The 18,358-nt window shown below is 38.3% G+C and overlaps 1 pseudogene; it reads left to right on the top strand.

Annotated features, from left to right (window-relative positions):
* LOC136835047 (peptide chain release factor 1-like, mitochondrial) overlaps positions 1-18,358 on the top strand; it is a 258,457-nt pseudogene that overhangs the window by 219,125 nt on the left and 20,974 nt on the right.

Genomic DNA, 18,358 nt, shown 5'->3' on the forward strand with positions numbered 1-18,358 from the left:
AATTTGTCTCTCTGGGAAGGTTGCACCTCAGACCTCTTCAACACTTCCTTTCAAGAATCTGGGACAGGAAGAATCAGGAGGACTCATTTTCCTTCCACATTCCAGCAGAGATCAAGAAACATCTGAGTTGGTGGCTGGACCCGTCGATCTTAGGGGAAGGAATCTCCCTACGCAGAAAGAACCCAGACCTAGTGTTGTTCTCAGATGCTTCGGAGTCGGGATGGGGAGCAACACTGGGGAACAAGGAAGTTTCAGGCTCTTGGGAAGAGGGACAAATCGGATGGCACATCAACAGGAAAGAGTTGATGGCCATCTGGTTAGGTTTAAAAGCCTTCAAAGAATCTGTCGCGGGGAAAGTAATAGAAGTGAATTCCGACAACACCACGGCTCTTGCGTATATCAGCAAACAAGGAGGGACTCATTCTTTAACTCTTTACTTAAACAGCAAGAGAGCTCCTTCTGTGGACAAAGACCACAGGGTGGAGCTTTGACGAGATTCGTGCAGGGGCAGAAGAATGTAAGAGCAGACATGCTCAGCAGAAGAGGGCAAGTTCTGCCCACGGAATGGACTCTCAATCTTCAAGTTTGCCAGAAACTGTGGAGTTTATGGGGGAGGCCTTCAATAGACCTCTTCGCCTCCAGCCAGAACAAGAGAATCCCAACTACTGCTCTCTAGTCCCGGACAGAGAAGCAATAGCAGTAGACGCCTTCTTGATGGACTGGACGGGGATGGACACTTATGCGTTCCCTCCGTTCAAAATAATCAATCTAGTAGTCAAGAAATTCGCCCTCCTAGATTCAGGAAGAATGACCCTGGTAGCCCCCTTTTGGCCAGCAAGAGAGTGGTTCACAGAGGTGGTGGAGATGTTAGTGGACTTTCGAGAAGTCTTCCCCCAAGTCCAAGGCTTCTCAGACAGCCCCACTTCGAGAGGTATCATCAAAACCCCCTCGCTCTTCAACTGACTGCATTCAGACTATCGAGAAGCTTGTCAGAGCGAGAGGATTTTCAGCTCAAGCTGCAAGAGCTATCGCCAGAGCGAGGAGGGTCTCTTCACAGAGAGTTTACCAATCAAAGTGGGAAACCTTTAGATCTTGGTGTAAGCAGCATAAGGTTTCCTCAACCACTACCTCTGTGAGCCAAATAGCTGATTTTCTCTTGTCCCTCAGGCAAGATTCTAAGCTGGCCGTATCCACCATAAAAGGATACAGAAGCTTGTTGTCTACCGTCTTTAGGCACAGAGGCATTGATTTGTCTCAAGATAGAGACTTGAGAGACCTTTTAAAGTCTTTCGAAACAACGAAGCAGACTTTGAGACCCCCGTCCTGGAATTTGGATGTGGTTTTGAAGTTCTTGTGCAGCAGGAAGTTCGAACCCATCTCTCAAGCAACCCTGAGAGACGTAACAAAGAAAACTCTTTTCCTTCTCGCTCTTGCTACAGCGAAAAGGGTTAGCGAGATTCAGGCTATTCAGAAACAAGTAGGCTTCAATCGTAATGGAGCAATATGCGCATTAAGGCTTGACTTCCTTGCTAAGAATGAGAACCTTTCCAAACCCTGGCCGGGGGACGTTTGAGGTTCCTAACCTCACTGATTTAGTGGGCCAAGAGGAGGAGAGACTACTCTGTCCAGTTAGAGCCCTCAAGGCTTATATTTCCAGGACAAAGGACGTAAGAGGTTCTTCCAGTTCCTTGTGGTGTTCAGTGAAGGATCTCAAAAGCCCCTCTCGAAGAATGCGTTATCATTCTTTTGAGGGAGACAATAAGAGAAGCTCACCTTTTATGTGAAGAGGAGGACTTTGGTTTGTTGAAGGTGAAGGCTCACGAAATAAGAGCCATTGCAACTTCTCTGGCTTATAGAAAGAATATGTCAGTTAAACAAATTATGGAGGCCACTTTTTGGAGAAGTGACTCTGTTTTGCTTCTCATTACCTCAGAGAGGTAAGAGTAGATTATGAGAAATGTTATGCCTTGGGCCCATATGTAGCTACAGCTTCGGTATTGGGTAAAGGAGTGACTGCCTCCCCTCAACCTTAACTTTTGTTTGGGATACCTGTAATTGGGTTGGTGTTTTTATGGTTGTCTGAGGAAGCTTCCTTGTGGGGAACAGCAACCCCAGTCTAACTAGATAGGTGTATATCTAGTCTGCAAGGTTAGGTGGTTAGATTGAGTAAGGTTACAGGTAATAGAAGGGAATAGGAAGTACAGAAGTCTAGTCACGTTGTTGGTCTCACCCCATTTGACAGACTCGATTGAGTTGTTTCAGTATAACAGGTCTTCACCTGACTGGCGCTCCTAAGGGAAAGCGGCTCAAGAGGCAGGAACCTTTGAAGTCAGCTACCTTAGCAGGTAAGGAATCAAGGTGTTTACCTACGACTTTTAGTTGTTTCCCAACAATGTTGGCTGTCTTTCACCCTCCTCCAAATGTGTGAATCAGCTATATATATATAACTGCCAGGTAAGTTCTATTCGTAAAATGAAGTTTTTATGATAAAACAAAGTTTTATGAATACTTACCTGGCAGTTATATATATATTTTAAATCCCACCCTCCTCCCCTCAGGAGACAGGTCGGGCAAGAGATGATCTGAGGAACTGAAAACGGGAATGATTCCAGCTACCACCCTATAAGGGTTGTTAACCACCTATCGGACACCTACCATTCGGCGGTTTGCCGCGAGTTTTGAAAAATCTGCCGGTTCGACAGGGATTAAGCTATATATATAACTGCCAGGTAAGTATTCATAAAACTTTGTTTTATCATAAAAACTTCATTTTTCATTGAAGTTAAATTGGATGTAAAATGCTTAGTTCATTGAGTTATCAACATCTGCACAACTCTTCAGAATGTTTTTCTTGTATTGTGAACTTATGATCCTTCAATGTGAGGTTTGTCTGGATAAAAGCTGTTTGGCTGAGTAGTCATGTTATGATGCAAAGTTGTTTTTCATATTCTTATGGGTTTGAAATGTTAGTCCTTTTACAAAGTAACACTTCATATTTAAGGTAATATAGAATTCATTGCTTTTGTAAGTTGGTTATCAGAATATTTTTCTTCTAAGCAAAAATATGTGTTGCTTTGTTCATACTTCGAATTGAATGATAATTATTTTTGCAGGTGTTGATTGCAATGGTACCCTCAGAACCACTGGATGACACTGACATAACCATTGAAGTTAGTGCTGGAGTTGGTGGTCAGAAGCCATGCTCTTCTGTCGTGAGATTTTGAGATGTATCAAAACTATGCTAACTTCATGGGGTGGGAAATGGAAGTAACAGAGTTTGAAAAACTGATCTTGGTAAGTTATAACAAAAAAATAGTCTTTGTATGGAAATACTAATCATCTTGTCTTGCTAATGTACCTACCTAGTACTGTAATGTAATTTTGGTACCCCAGAAGTACTGATAATGATGACTTCGAGTTGGGTAAACCTATCCTAGTTGATTGAGGTTACTAATTGGAATAGTCAATGAGGTCTTTCCTGTCAGGTTGATGACTTACATTGGCCTAACTTCAGTTGTAGATTTTAGATTTTTCTTTTGTGTTTGCTCTTGGCTATGTTGCTTAGGCTCACACAATTATTAGATCGCAGGAAAATTCTCTGTTTCAACACAGTCGTCATTCAGAGAACTATCATTGCAGGAGGATAGCCAGGAATTGTAGAAAAATACTTTTTATATAAGTAACTTACCAAGTAATACGGTGTAGGTAACTAGACCCCACCCACTTTCGAGGAAGAAAAGGTACAGCTCTGCTGAAGAGTTCAATGCATTTTCTGCTGGTCAGCGACTAATCATTGGTTGGTTGAGCAGCCCTGGTTTGAAATTTTGTCGGATGGTTGTAGCTTTCACCTTTGGTGAAGTATTCATTCACTTTGGTAGCACACTAATCATTATTAGCTAAGTTAGTTCTCCATTTAGACGTTCTTTGACTGATTGTGACTTATCATGTCTGATTCTGGTTTGTATAGTATTACTTATTGTAGCAAAGGCTGTAATACCAGACTAACTTCTGCTAAATATGACTCACACACTATGTGTTGCCATTGTAGAGGGCAGATTTGCTCTTTTGACCTTAAATTTGAAGAATGCAAATACTGGGTTCAGGGTAAGTGGAAAGTTTTAGACACACATCTTGACAAACCTCAGAGAGACAGGCAGAGAAAGGCGGCTGCTAGAGCTAAAGCTACGGCTTTAGCCAGTCAGGTTTCTTCTCCGAAATTGGACATTGCTATTCAACCTGTTCCTTCTATACCTGTGACTGCTTTCTCCCCCATTACCAGCCCTCTGACTTTTCCATCGACTCTGTCACCTGGTTCTCATTCTTCCGAACCCAATGTCATCGCCAGCCTTGAAGCCAGGAGACCAAAAGTTTGGTCTTCTAGTGAATAACGTAGCCCAAATTGGGCCTTGTGTTAAGGCCCTTATGGGCCAAATGAGTGTTATCAGTGTCGGTGCAAGTGCAGTGTCAGTGCAAGAGGTGACTACTCTTCCTGCCGATGCTCCTAAACAGAGGTCCCTGTCAAGTTCCCCTAAACCTGGGAGGAGGCAAACCGGAGGTCCAAGGGAGGTTGGTTGGGTTTGCCCACGGGTAATTGCCCCCTCAACCGAGCCTGTGTATGTACCCAGGACTCGGTGGATAGCCGTTGGAAAGGCGTCCATACGGATGTGCATGCTCTGTTGTCCAGTGACTCAGACTCCAGTGCAGACAGAGGGCATAGACACTTTTCGACAGTTTCCAGACTGTTGAAAAGGCATTTTCCTTCTGCTGAGCACACTTCCCTGTAAGCTACCCAGGGAACAAGAGTGCAGTCCACTTCCCTCCTGCAGTTTTTGGGACAGTCCCGATTGTGCTTCACATGAACCTTCAGTGATGGAGTGCCAGTTTTGGCTCTGAAGCGGTCTTCCTCTTCAAAGAAATAGTTTGAACACCCAGCAGCCAAGCGCCCAGTTTCCGAGCGCCCGGCGTCTAAGTGATCAGTGTCCAAGCGCCCAGTGTCCGAACTCCCAGTGTCGGAGTGTCCAACTTCCGAGCGTCCAGTGTCAGCCCAATCAATCAAGAAGTCGTCCTCTAAACCTGCCTCTCTCAAGTGAGGATCCTGTCCTCCATGTCCCCATAGGAGCCAGGCTTCTCCATTTTTATCTGGACAAATGGGAAGCTGGGAATGCAGAACCTTGGGTAGTCATAGTCCTCAAAGAGGGCTGTTCCTCCCATTCAGGGAAAACCTCCTTTAATGTCCTCACCCATCAGCTTAGCAGCCTACTTGGATAGGTTCGGAGAGGTTTTGTCCCTGGGGAAGAAGTCTAGTCTCTACTCAGGAAAAGAGCTGTAGAAGTGGTCGAAGACTTAAGCACAGAAGGTTTTTACAACCAAGTGTTTGTTGTCCCAAGCCATCAGGAGGTTGAGACCTGTCCTGGACATCAAATACTGAACTTCTTTGTGTAGACCACCAAGTTCAAGGTGGAAACGAACCGATCAGTCCTATCAGCCATTCACCAGGGAGATTGGATGGTGACGATCAACATGCAGGATGCGTACGTCCATGTCCCAGTACATCCGGACTCCAGAAAGTATCTTAGGTTTGTGTTCCAGGCCAGAGTCTTTCAGTTTCGGGCTCTGTGCTTTGGCCTTTCTACAGCTCTGCAAGTTTTCACCCGTGTTCTCTTTGATGAAATGGCTCCATCTCATGGGTATCAATGTCTGTCTGTATTTGGACAACTGGATACTAAACTCCCCATCAAGAATAAGATGCACGGAGAACCTTCAAAAGACTCTTCTTCTTGCCCATGAGTTGGGCCTTTTAATCAACATTCAGAAGTCACAGTTAGCTCTGACTCAATCGATTCTCTATTTGGGGATGAGGATCGATGCTCTGAGTTTTCGGGCTTTTCCGTTCCACGAAAGAATCCAAGCCTGCTTACAGAAAGTAAGGGACTTCCTATCTCCCCATCTTGCTAGGGCCAATGAATGGATGAGTCTGCTGGGCTTTCTCTCATCCATCGAGAAGTTCGTGCCTTTAGAAGACTACACACAAGAGTCCTGCAACTCTTCCTAAAGGCCAGCTGGCACAGAACTCTTCCAGACTCCTTCATTTTCCACATATCTCCTGAGATTAAGGAGGATGTATGGTGGCTTGCAGAAGACAGATTTCTAGTAGGGAAGTCACTGCAAAACCGCTGAGCCCCAGCCTAACATTATACTCAGATGCTCCTGGATCTGGGTTGGGGGCCTCTTAGAAGACATGAAAGTTTCCAGGATGTGGTCTCTAGATGAGAAGTAAGGAGCTGAAGGCCATTCATTTGGTCCTTCAGCATTTTGCAACAACGATATTCGACAAGACAGTCATAGTCCATTCAGACAACACGACCAGCATTGGCCTGTACCAAGAATCAGGAGGGACTCACTCCTTCTCCTTTATGAAGCAACCAAGGATCTTCCTGGACACAGAACAATTGCACCAGAATTGTAACCGCTTTATCCAGGGCAAATTAAACGTTCTTGTGGATGAGTCAAGTCGCTGCAGACAGGTTCTACTTACGGAATGGGCTCTGAATCTGCAGGTTTGCACCTGACCTGTGGAAACTGTGTGGAAAGCCGTTGGTAGACCTTTTTGCAACATCAAAGAATCATCACCACTTATATTGCTCCCCAGCCTTGGACCCTCTGGCATGGGCAACGGATGCCATGCTCCAGGACTGGTCGAACCTGGGCGCTTACACCTTCCCGCCATTCAGTATGGTGAGAGAAGTACCCTCCTAATCAAGTTAGTGTCTCACAACAACACATGTCCATGACACTTGTAGCTCCATTTTGGCCACAGAAGGAGTGGTTCCCAGACCTTCTCAACCTCCTGATAGATTTCCCCAGGCTTCTGCCTCAGAAACAAAACCTTCCAAACCAGCCTCACTTCCATCGTTTTCACCAAGGCTTATCCACTCTCTCTCTCTGACAGGCTTCAGACTGTCAGGAACTTGTCAGAGCCAAGGGCCTTTCGAGAAAGCTTCAGAAGCAATCGCTAAGATGCAGACGCCAGTCTTCCACCAATGTCTACCAGGCAAAGTGGACAGTCTTAACCCTTAAACACCTACTGACGATCATACGTCGACTAAAATTGTTGGGTGCCAAGGGACGTACTGTGACGCCGGCTACAAAAATTTCAACCTTCGGTCAACTTTGACTCGACCGAAATGGTAGAAAAACGCAGTTGTAAGCTAAAACTCTTACATTCTAGTAATATTCAATCATGTACCTTCATTTTGCAATAAATTGGAAGTCTCTAGCACAATATTTCGATTTATGGTGAATTTTTTGAAAAACTTTTTCTTAGGCCCGGCGGTAACTCGATGCTGAAAATTTCAGAAATTCTTTCGTCATTTTGTCGTAATTTTTGCACTGTTCTATATTAGCCGTTACATAAAGTTTTATATATGAAAATGTGCACAATTTCATGTACAATACAACAGAAAATAACTCATGGTTGTAGCTTTTATCAGTTTTGAAATATTTTCATATAAATCGCAATAACTGCCAAAATTTCAACCTTCGGTCAACTTTGACTCGACCGAAATGGTAAAAAAACGCAATTGTAAGCTAAAACTCTTACATTCTAGTAATATTCAATCATTTATCTTCATTTTGCAACCAATTGAAAGTCTCTAGCACAATATTTCGATTTATGGTGAATTTTTGAAAAACTTTTTCCTTACGTCCGCGCCAGAAATTCTTTCATCACATTGTCGTAATGTTTGCACTGTTTTATATTAGTTGTTACATAAACTTTTATATATGGAAATGTGCGCAATTTCATGTAGAATACAACAGAAAATAACTCATGGTTGTAGCTTTATCAGTTTTGAAATATTTTCATATAAATCACGATAACTGCCAAAATTTCAAGCTTCGGTCAACTTTAACTCGACCAAAATGGTAAAAAACACAATTATAAGCTAAAACTCTTACATTCTAGTAATATTCAATCATGTACCTTCATTTTGCAACAAACTGGAAGTCTCTAGCACAATATTTCGATTTATGGTGAATTTCTGAAAAAAAACTTTTTTCTTATGTCTGCGCGCGGTAACTCGGTTTACGCCTTGGAAATTCTTTCATGTTGTCGTAATGTTTGCATCGTTTTACATTAGTCATTACATAAACTTTTATATATGAAAATGTGCGCAATTTCATGTAGAATACAACAGAAGATAGCTCATGGTTGTAGCTTTTATCAGTTTTGAAATATTTTCACATAAATCACGATAACTGCCAAAATTTCAACCTTCGGTCAACTTTAACTCAACTGAAATGGTAAAAACGCAATTGTAAGCTAAAACTCTTACATTCTAGTAATATTCAATCGTTTACCTTCATTTTGCAATAAATTGGAAGTCTCTAGCACAATATTTCGATTTATGGTGAATTTTTAAAAACATTTTCCTTACGCCTGCACGGTAACTCGCCAAACATCTCAGAAATTCTTTCGTCTCGTTGTCGTAATATTTGCACCGTTTTATATTAGTCGTTACATAAAGTTTTATATATGAAAATGTGTGCAATTTCATGTACAATACAACAGAAAATAACTCATGGTTGTAGCTTTTTATCAGTTTTGAAATATTTTCATATAAATCACGATAAATAGAAAAATTCGACTTTCGGTCAACTTTAACTCGACCGAAATGGTCGAAAACTGCAATTGTAAGCTAAAACACTTACAGTCTAGTAATATTCAATCAATTAGCTTCATTTTTCAACAAACAGGAAGTCTCTAGCACAATATTTCAATTTATGGTGAATTTTTGAAAAACATTTTTTTATGTCCGTATGCTATTAATTCATGCATCATTTTTTTATAACATTTTCTGTGTTGCTTTGATTGTTTTACAATTTGTTATATACCAAAATCATCGCAATTTAGTGTACAATACAACTAAAAAAATTAACTCATTAGCTTTAACCGTTGTGTTTACAGCGATTTGTATACAATTATATAAGTTTTTTTTTTTGCTGTCATATATTCCAATATTTATATATGATAATGATATTTTTTTCATTTCTGATGGTTGCATACTAAACTTCAGGCAATGACAAAAAAAGGAGCCAAAAATGAACTCTTAATCTTGAAAACTAAGCGTGCTGTGATTTTTGAAAAAACTTTTTTCCGCTTTGGCGCTAACTCACCAACGCCGCATACAGGAGACGTTTTTTGTAAATAGAGGCTCGGCGTTTAAGGGTTATAGCTGGTGCCAAGACATGACATCTCTTCTACTAAAACCTCTGTTGATCAAATTGCTGATTTTTTAAACGTTCCTGAGGTCCTCTCGAGGTTTTGCTACCTCCACCATCAGCGGTTATACTGTAGGTCCATGCTAAACTCTGTGTTTAGACATAGAGGATTGGATTTGTGCACAAATCAGGCAAGAGTACTCAATGTCAGTTGCCTGGACTCTAGACATGATTCTCAAATGGCTCTTGGGCCCTCCATTTTAGCCCCTTCACTCCTCATCTCTGAGAGATTTGACCAGAAAGACCCTTTTTTTGGTTGCCTTGGCTACGGCAAAGAGCTTCAGTGAATTGCAGGCCTTTGATAGGACAGTGGTTTTCCGCAGGGAGATGCGGTCTGTTCATTCACTCAGATTCTTGGCAAAGAGTGAAACTCTGTCCAATCCATAGCCCCATTTGTTCACTATAAAGAATTTAGTAGATATCCTGGACCACCAGACCAAGAGAGAGCTCTTTGCCCAGTAAGAACATTGAAACACTATATAGAAAGGACCAAAAGGATCAGAGGCTCCTCTCAGAGTTTATGGTGTTCAGTCAAGAACCCCTCACGCCCACTGTCCAAGAATGCCTTGGCCTTCTTTTTGAGGAGCGTAATATCCAAGTCGCACTCAGAAATTCAAGAGGATGTTTTCCTATTTTAAAAATTAAAGCTCATGAAATAAGAGCAGTTGCCACTTTGTTGGTTTTTAAGAAGAAGCTATTGCTCTCCACAATTCTTCAGTCAACATATTGGAAGTGCAAATCAGTGTTTGCTTCCCATTATTTGCGTGATGTGGAGAGTGTACAGTACAGTAATTGCAGTACTTTAGGTCCATTGGCCATGGGTGGCATGGCACTGGGCTTACGAAGGATAGGGGTATTCCTTCTATTCCTGTATCTCCTCACCTTGTTAAAGGATGTTGAGTTTTGGGAAGCCTGGAGGTACAATGGACCTGGGGTACCCACCAGTCATTGTTTTTAATGGATGGGTGATGGTGTTATTTTTAGTAGTGTGTGGTAACAGAAAATTTCTTATCATTTTCGTTGTACTGCGCCAGGGCAAGGGCACTTGTTTTATTCTGTAATGCCTTGTCAGCCCTCAGAGTACTCCCGGCTGCAAGGCTCCCACTGAAGTAGAGACAGCCCTTGGCTTTACTGCCACGTCACTATAGGTTGAGATGAGCTCCAACCAGAGGCAGTATCTTCCTGCTGTAGCTCTCACCAGGTGTGGTTACAACAAGCATTCCACCAATGCTGGCCACTTTTTGTGTTTCAGATTCATTTCCTTTTTCTGAGTGTTTTTGAGTAGTACAGGTAGTCCCCGGTTGTTGGTGGGCTCGGTTATTGGCGATCCAGTTTTTCGGCACTTGTCTAGTGACAGAAATCGGCAATTTTTAGCACCAATATGCGGCAATTTCCGCTTATCGACACCAGTAATTGTATTGGCGCCGATACAAACCCAACAGAGGCACTGCTAACCGGAAATCAGCGATTTTCGCTTATCATCATGTCATCGGAACGGAACCCCCACTGATAACTGGGGACTGCCTGTATATGTCCATGCATCCCACCTTATATAAAAATGACAGTTTTACTGTATAATAAAATAAAGTTTTATACAATATATACTTACCAAGTAACTACATGATCAGAGCCCTCCCACCTCCCCTCTCATGGACATAGGGCACAAATGAATTGAGCTGTAGCAGTGTTGTACCTGTTCTTCCCCGAAAGTGGCCGGGTTCTAGTTACCTACACCAAAACAATAGAGCGTTACCACAAATTTCAAATTTTGAACTGCCGCAATAGTTAGAAAGTAATAGCTGTGTAGTTACTTGGTAATTACTGTATATATAAAACTTTATTTTATTATAAAAATGTCATTTTCTTAGACAGCTAATGACAGAATTTTAAGCTTATTTAGACTGTGTACAACTGTTTCTGATACACAAACTCCATGGTTACTTCGTTTGAGAGACAAACGAATACAAAAAGTTCTGCAGAGATGATTGTGGGAAAATGACTGCTATACAAACTGTATAAATGGCAGGAGTGCACCAAACATGATGGGAGTGCTAAAATTGACCCAAGAACAAAGGTATTGGTGAAAAAACAATGAATATTACTTAGCAGATGTGCTCAGATGATGACTTTCAACAGGTTCAAACAAACATCACTGATTTTAGTGAGCCTGGCAATGGAATTTGTGTAGAGGCTGTGCCAAAATTTGCATGTGCTAGAACACTTTTATCTGGATGAATGGATGTTCCTGTTCATAGGAAGATTTTTTATGAAACTATACAAGCCAAAAAACCCAAAAAGTATTGAATAGAGATACTTTTATAAAAGTTTACAACCCAGAAAGCCCAGTAGATATGGAACAGAGATACCTTATGCTTTGTGTTCAGTTGACAGTAGGGGAAAGGGCACCATTTGTATATGGACAACCACTATGACTTGGGCGGAGGAAAAAATCACACATTAAAACTGCCTCAGCAACGTGGCTTCTTCTCTCTACTTGCATAATTGTTGTTTTTCTATCACTGTTTTAGGTAATAGTACATTATGTACCTTACAGTACATATGATTTTGTAATTATATAACTGTATGCTGTATGTGCTGTACTCTACATAGAAAGTGCCATTCATGAAATGTAAATATTGTAGCATAAAATATTGATTCACTATCAAGCAATTCATTGCTTAAATTTTTTATTACTTATTTGCACAAATAGTCTAGAAGTCTTTTACTTTGATTTTAGCTATTTTAGCATCAAACAACTAACCCCAAACAGTTTATACTTTGGCATAGGAGATTCTTTGGAAACAGCCTCTCAGTTTATTCAGACAGAAAAAGCATATAGTTTTATGCCTAATGAATTCTGAGACTTTCTTCAGAAATATGATTCAAACATGGAGTGGCTCATAACATGTATTATTGGAAATGTTGTGTTTAATTTTTCTTAAAAAAAAAAACTTTTACAATAAATTTTAGTAAATTTTCTTATTTATAAAATATACTTTGAAAAACTTTTTGGTGAAGTATATTGGTATCTTTTATACATACACACACAAACACATGCCAACATTTCTTTCATTCCTATTTTGGCGATGATTTGTTTGACGGTGAATATGTTTAGCTGTGAATTGTTGACAGTGAACTGTTTGTGGTAAATTTTACTTAACTCACAGGTACATACATTATATACATACCATACAATACAATTCCTTGTGAAGTCTTTTGTTTGAAGTTACTGAACAGTAGTAATTACTTGCTCATGATTATGTAATTTCAGTAAGTTCTTGAATGATAGTTTTTACTAGCTAAAGTGTCATATTTTTTATTGTTTGTGTTTAAAATAGAGTACTCTTGGTATAAAAAAATTTTGTATATTTGTGAATCCTATACAACTTTTTAAGTTGGTGTATGTTTTCATAGGCTGACCAGGGTTACAGTAGGATTTTGGGTAGCCTAGAGGAGCATAGCTTAGGCAAGTTTGGCCACTGTTCCTTTTTCTGCACTTTGGACGTAGTGGCACCTCTCTTGGATGTATTTGTGTGAATGATCAAAGGTTTACTTATATATTTTGCACACCAAACTAACATTTTCCTGCACTGAGTTTCTACTCAACATGGAAATGGACAATACAGTACTGTACTAAGCTTAAGGCAGAGTCATCAGGAATGATAGGTATAGAAGGATGCCAGTTGTTCTTACATTGTGACTTTTGTATGCATTTGTCTTGTAAATGAATTGCTTCTATTTATGCATAAATTAATTTTTTATATATATTAGAATTTATATAAAAAGTGTACTTTATTGCTTCTTTATGCATGTGTTATTCATTGTTCCTTAATAACGACAGTACTACAGGTATAAATTGATAATTCATTCTTTAAGAAGAGAAACAAAATGTCTATATTGATATGCAGTTCACAAATTTGCCCTGCACATACCTTTCAAAATTAGCTGCTTTCATTAGGTGTACAAATAAGAGAATTAATCATTATGTTCTATACTACAGTATATTAAAACTTAGCAATAATATCATGACAAATTCATTCATATGAAAGAGATGAGGTAGAACAGTTGAAAATTACCCAAAGATGAGTACAGTATAGAAAACATACTCTTCGTTGGGATTCATGATATTGAGATTTGTGTACTTGCATAAGCATAGATATAAGAGAATTGCATTTTTATTTTTCCAAACTCAGATATATCCAATAAGTAAAAACCTCGTAAGTTGAAGTCCATTAAATTGAAGTGATTTTGTAGGTAGATTTTGCTAGACTTTTATCATATGTACTATAATGTACATATAATGATTTTTAATAGTCACAGTTACTTCATAATTTCTCAATTTCCTTCTTTCTTTTTATATATACTTTTCACTACAAGCCTTGAATCTGAGTGAGAAATGAAGGAGCTTTCCTTTCCTTGGTAGGATTTAAACCTGTGCACTTGAGGTTACAGTAAAGCAACAGGAACCTATTATGCTACAAAGATGAATACAGTATAATTGAGTTTCAATTCACACACACATCATATCATAGTGTTTTAGTAGTTAATGCATTTTAGGCAGAAGTGTATTAACCCTTTAACGTCGAAGCCCTATTTACAAAAACGTCTCCCGTATGCCGGCATGCTCAGTGAGTTAGCGCTGCGGAAAAAATTTTTTAAAAATCACAGCACGCTTAGTTTTTAAGATTAAGAGTTAATTTTTGCTCATTTTTTTGTCATTGCCTGAAGTTTAGTATGCAACCATCAGAAATGAAAAAATATCATTATCATATATAAATATTGGAATATATGACAGCAAAAAAAAACTTGTATATAATTGTATACAAATCGCTGTAAGCAAAACGGTTAAAGCTAATGAGTTAATTTTTTTAGTTGTATTGTACACTAAATTGCGATGATTTTGGTATATAACAAATTTTAAAACGATCAAAGCAACACAGAGAAAATATTATCACAAAATGATGCATGAATTCATAACGAGCTGGATCGTAAAAAATTTTTTTTTTCAAAAATTCACCATAAATTGAAATATTGTGCTAGAGACTTCCCGTTTGTTGAAAAATGAAGCTAATTGATTGAATATTACTAGACTGTAAGTGTTTTAGCTTACAATTGCAGTTTTCGACCATTTCGGTCGAGTTAAAGTTGACCGAAAGTAAAATTTTTTCTATTTATCGTGATTTATATGGAAATATTTCAAAACTGATAAAAGCTACAACCCTGAGTTATTTTTGTTGTATTGTACATGAAATTGCACACATTTTCATATATAGAACTTTATGTAACGACTAATTTAAAGCGGTGCAAATATTACAACGAGACGAAAGAATTTCTGAGATGTTCGGCCGAGTTACCGTGCAGACGTAAGGAAAATGTTTTTTTAAAAAATTCACCATAAATCGAAATATTGTGCTAGAGACTTCCAATTTATTGCAAAATGAAGTTAAACGATTGAATATTACTAGAATGTAAGAGTTTTAGCTTACAATTGCATTTTTTACCATTTCGGGTCGAGTTAAAGTTGACCGAAGGTTGAAATTTTGGCAGTGTGAAAATATTTCAAAACTGATAAAAGCTACAACCATGAGCTATTTTCTGTTGTATTCTACATGAAATTGCGCACATTTTCATATATAAAAAGTGTATGTAACGACTAATGTAAAACGATGCAAACATTACGACAACATGACAAAAGAATTTCTGAGATGTTCGCCGAGTTATCACACAGAGACGTAAGGAAAAAATTTTTTTTCAGAAATTCACGATAAATCGAAATATTGTGCTAGAGACTTCCAGTTTGTTGCAAAATGAAGGTACATGATTGAATATTACTAGAATGTAAGAGTTTTAGCTTATAATTGTGTTTTTACCATTTCGGTCGAAAGTTAAAGTTGACCGAGCTTGAAATTTTGGTAGTTATCATGATTTATATGAAAATATTTAAAAACTGATAAAGCTACAACCATGAGTTATTTTCTGTTGTATTCTACATGAAATTGCGCACATTTCCATATATAAAAGTTTATGTAACAACTAATATAAAATAGTGCAAACATTATGACAACGTGACGAAAGAATTTCTGGCGCGGACGTAAGGAAAAAGTTTTTTCAAAAATTCAACATAAATCGAAATATTGTGCTAGAGACTTCCAGTTTTTTGCAAAATGAAGGTAAATGATTGAATATTACTAGAATGTAAGAGTTTTAGCTTACAATTGCGTTTTTTACCATTTCGGTCGAGTCAAAGTTGACCAAGGTTGAAATTTTGGCAGTTATTGTGATTTATATGAAAATATTTCAAAACTGATAAAAGCTACAACCATGAGTTATTTTCTGTTGTATTGTAAATGAAATTGCGCACATTTTCATATATAAAACTTTATGTAACGGCTAATGTAGAACAGTGCAAAAATTACGACAAAATGACGAAAAGAATTTCTGAAATTTTCGGCCGAAGTTACCGGCGCAAGAAAAAAGTTTTTTCAAAAATTCACGATAAATCGAAATGTTGTGCTAGAGACTTCCAGTTTGTTGCAAAATGAAGGTACATGATTGAATATTACTAGAATGTAAGAGTTTTAGCTTACAATTGCGTTTTTCTACCATTTCGGTCGAGTCAAATTTGACCGAAGGTTGAAATTTTTTGTAGTCGACGACGGGGGTATGTCCACTCGGCACCCAACAGACAATTTTAGTCGACGATGATACATCCAATAGGCGTTTAAGGGTTAAATGTACTGGTCATGTATGATGATTGGAGGCCTACTTTGGAATAGACAGCTTCTTCATTTATCTAGACTCAGATTTAAGACTTGTACAGGTAAGCATACCCAAGAACTGTGGGGAAATCAAGAAATTAGAGATAATTTTTTATATTGAAAATGCATAGATACAGTATCTGGTAAAAGGACTTAATCTCTTAGGTAACTATTGCACAGTGAAAGAATATGTACATTAATAAGATTATTTTATATTTTCATTTTGATTTAATCTGCTCATATGTCTGTTCCACTTTCCATAATGGGATTTTAGGTTCTTATTATTTGATATTTTTCTCTACAAGATTAGGACTATGTTATTCAAGTACGTATTGTTTTCAGGATTAATCACTCATACTATTATGGGTCTACCTTATTTCTAAATCTTTTGCTTATCAGTTATGCCTACTTTTAGTTACCAGTATCTCTTATTATCTTATTAATGTTTTCTGCCAATTGAAATTAACAGCAAAGGGCTAAAAAAATATTTGATGTTAATGGAAGCTACTGTATATGATGTTTAGGAACATTGCATTAAATTATCTTTGTTTCAACAGGTGGGCTTCGACATGGTTCAGCAAATATTAGCGGGAAAAGTGTATATAGGCATCTAAAATATGAAGGAGGTATTCACAGAGTACAAAGAGTTCCAAAAACTGAAAAAGCAGGCCGTATTCATACATCCACAGTTTCAGTGGCTGTGATGCCCCAGCCAACAGAAGTGAGTATTTATTCATGCATCGAACATTTCATAAAGCTATATATCTTAGTTGATAGTGCTGTAATATGCATTCAGGAACTTGTCAGGTTACAGACTATCATACATGTTGTAAATTAGTTTACTGAGACAACTGAGTCAAATAAATCAAAATGGTCAATACAGTATTAAGGAATTAGATGCTATGTATAATTTTTATAATTACCATGTATTTTTTTCGTATTTATTCCTCCTGTAAATTTTTTCTATTGATTAATGTTTATTTGTGCATTATAAATTTTTTACTTGTATTTCCAGGAAATTTTGATGGTTGTTAGTGAAGATGGAAATAAGTTGAGTAGTTCATAAGTCAGGGACAGTTTGTTACAAAAAAAGTTTTAACTATTCTATGAATGTCCTGTATTATATAACTTTTTATTACTGATGAACTAAATTATTGTTTTATGTTTTCAAACATATTTCTGCCTATTCAGATAAAGAGTTTGTGAATTTTATTCAGCCAATCAGCTTCTGATGGAAAAGCAGTTTCATCTATTCATACATGGTGATAGTTACTCTTGACAGATGCTCTGGTTTAAAAAAGAAAGAATCAACATGACAGCCAAGTGTCACTGTAAATGACTGGAGATCTCTTTGCTGGTCATCATTCTTCTTACTGTGTTTACTCATCTGTTCTGCCTGCCTAGAATCTTCCCCAACAGAAGGGACCACTTTCCCCACTATTACTATAGGGCTCAAGGATTAAGTAACCATCCATGCTAAATTCTGCAATTAGGCTTAAAGGTTAATGATGTTATTAAAGCTTTTATCTCATGAGCATTCACTTTAACTTGTGATGCGTTTGCCATCCATCACAGTTTCATAAGCACAAATAATTACTGTCCTGAGCCAATTAGACATTGTGTTTCTTGTGACAGGTCTTGTTCTTCATCCCACGGATAATAAAAGTCAAGCTATGCCTTCTCTAAAGACCCTGATTCTCTAAAGGTACAATTGAAAGGTTGTAGGTGAAGTAAGATTATTATTGCTGTTACAAGAATGATTTTAAAACTACAGAATGGCAAAAGGCACTATAGAACAATCACCAGTTGGACAGTTTTAAGATTTTTCAATAAAGTCAGCCGAAAAAAGCAGGCGAACAGAGTTCCAGTCTTTGGTAAACAAGGATACATTTTTAAGAGTCAAGCTCCGAGAGAAAGACTTAACTGAAAACCAAGTAAGGAGGCTCATTCTGAAAGTTGATAAGGAGTTCATCTTAAACTTTTCAGGGCAAAGAGAAAGGACCCATCTTGGAGACTAATAGTTCCTTTGTTTGCCTGTTTCCTGAAATATTGTTGCAGACGTTGATAGATCTGTCCGGCAGAATAATCCATCCCTTGAGTCATAAAATCCTGGCAAAAGGCAGACCTGTAACTCTTGATACTAATAAGCCCTTGTCTAACCTTAAAGATAACCAGAAATTTTTATTTTAGGAAGAGAGGTCTGGACCAGATTAATGTTCCTTCCATGGCACAAACTTCAAACAGTTTTCCTCTTTGACTGGTACACTTGCACTGTGGAGTCATGGTGTAGCAATTACCTTGGCTGCCCTCTCTCTTTCTGA

Source organism: Macrobrachium rosenbergii, chromosome 54, assembly GCF_040412425.1.
Source record: "Macrobrachium rosenbergii isolate ZJJX-2024 chromosome 54, ASM4041242v1, whole genome shotgun sequence".
Taxonomy (NCBI): domain Eukaryota; kingdom Metazoa; phylum Arthropoda; class Malacostraca; order Decapoda; family Palaemonidae; genus Macrobrachium; species Macrobrachium rosenbergii.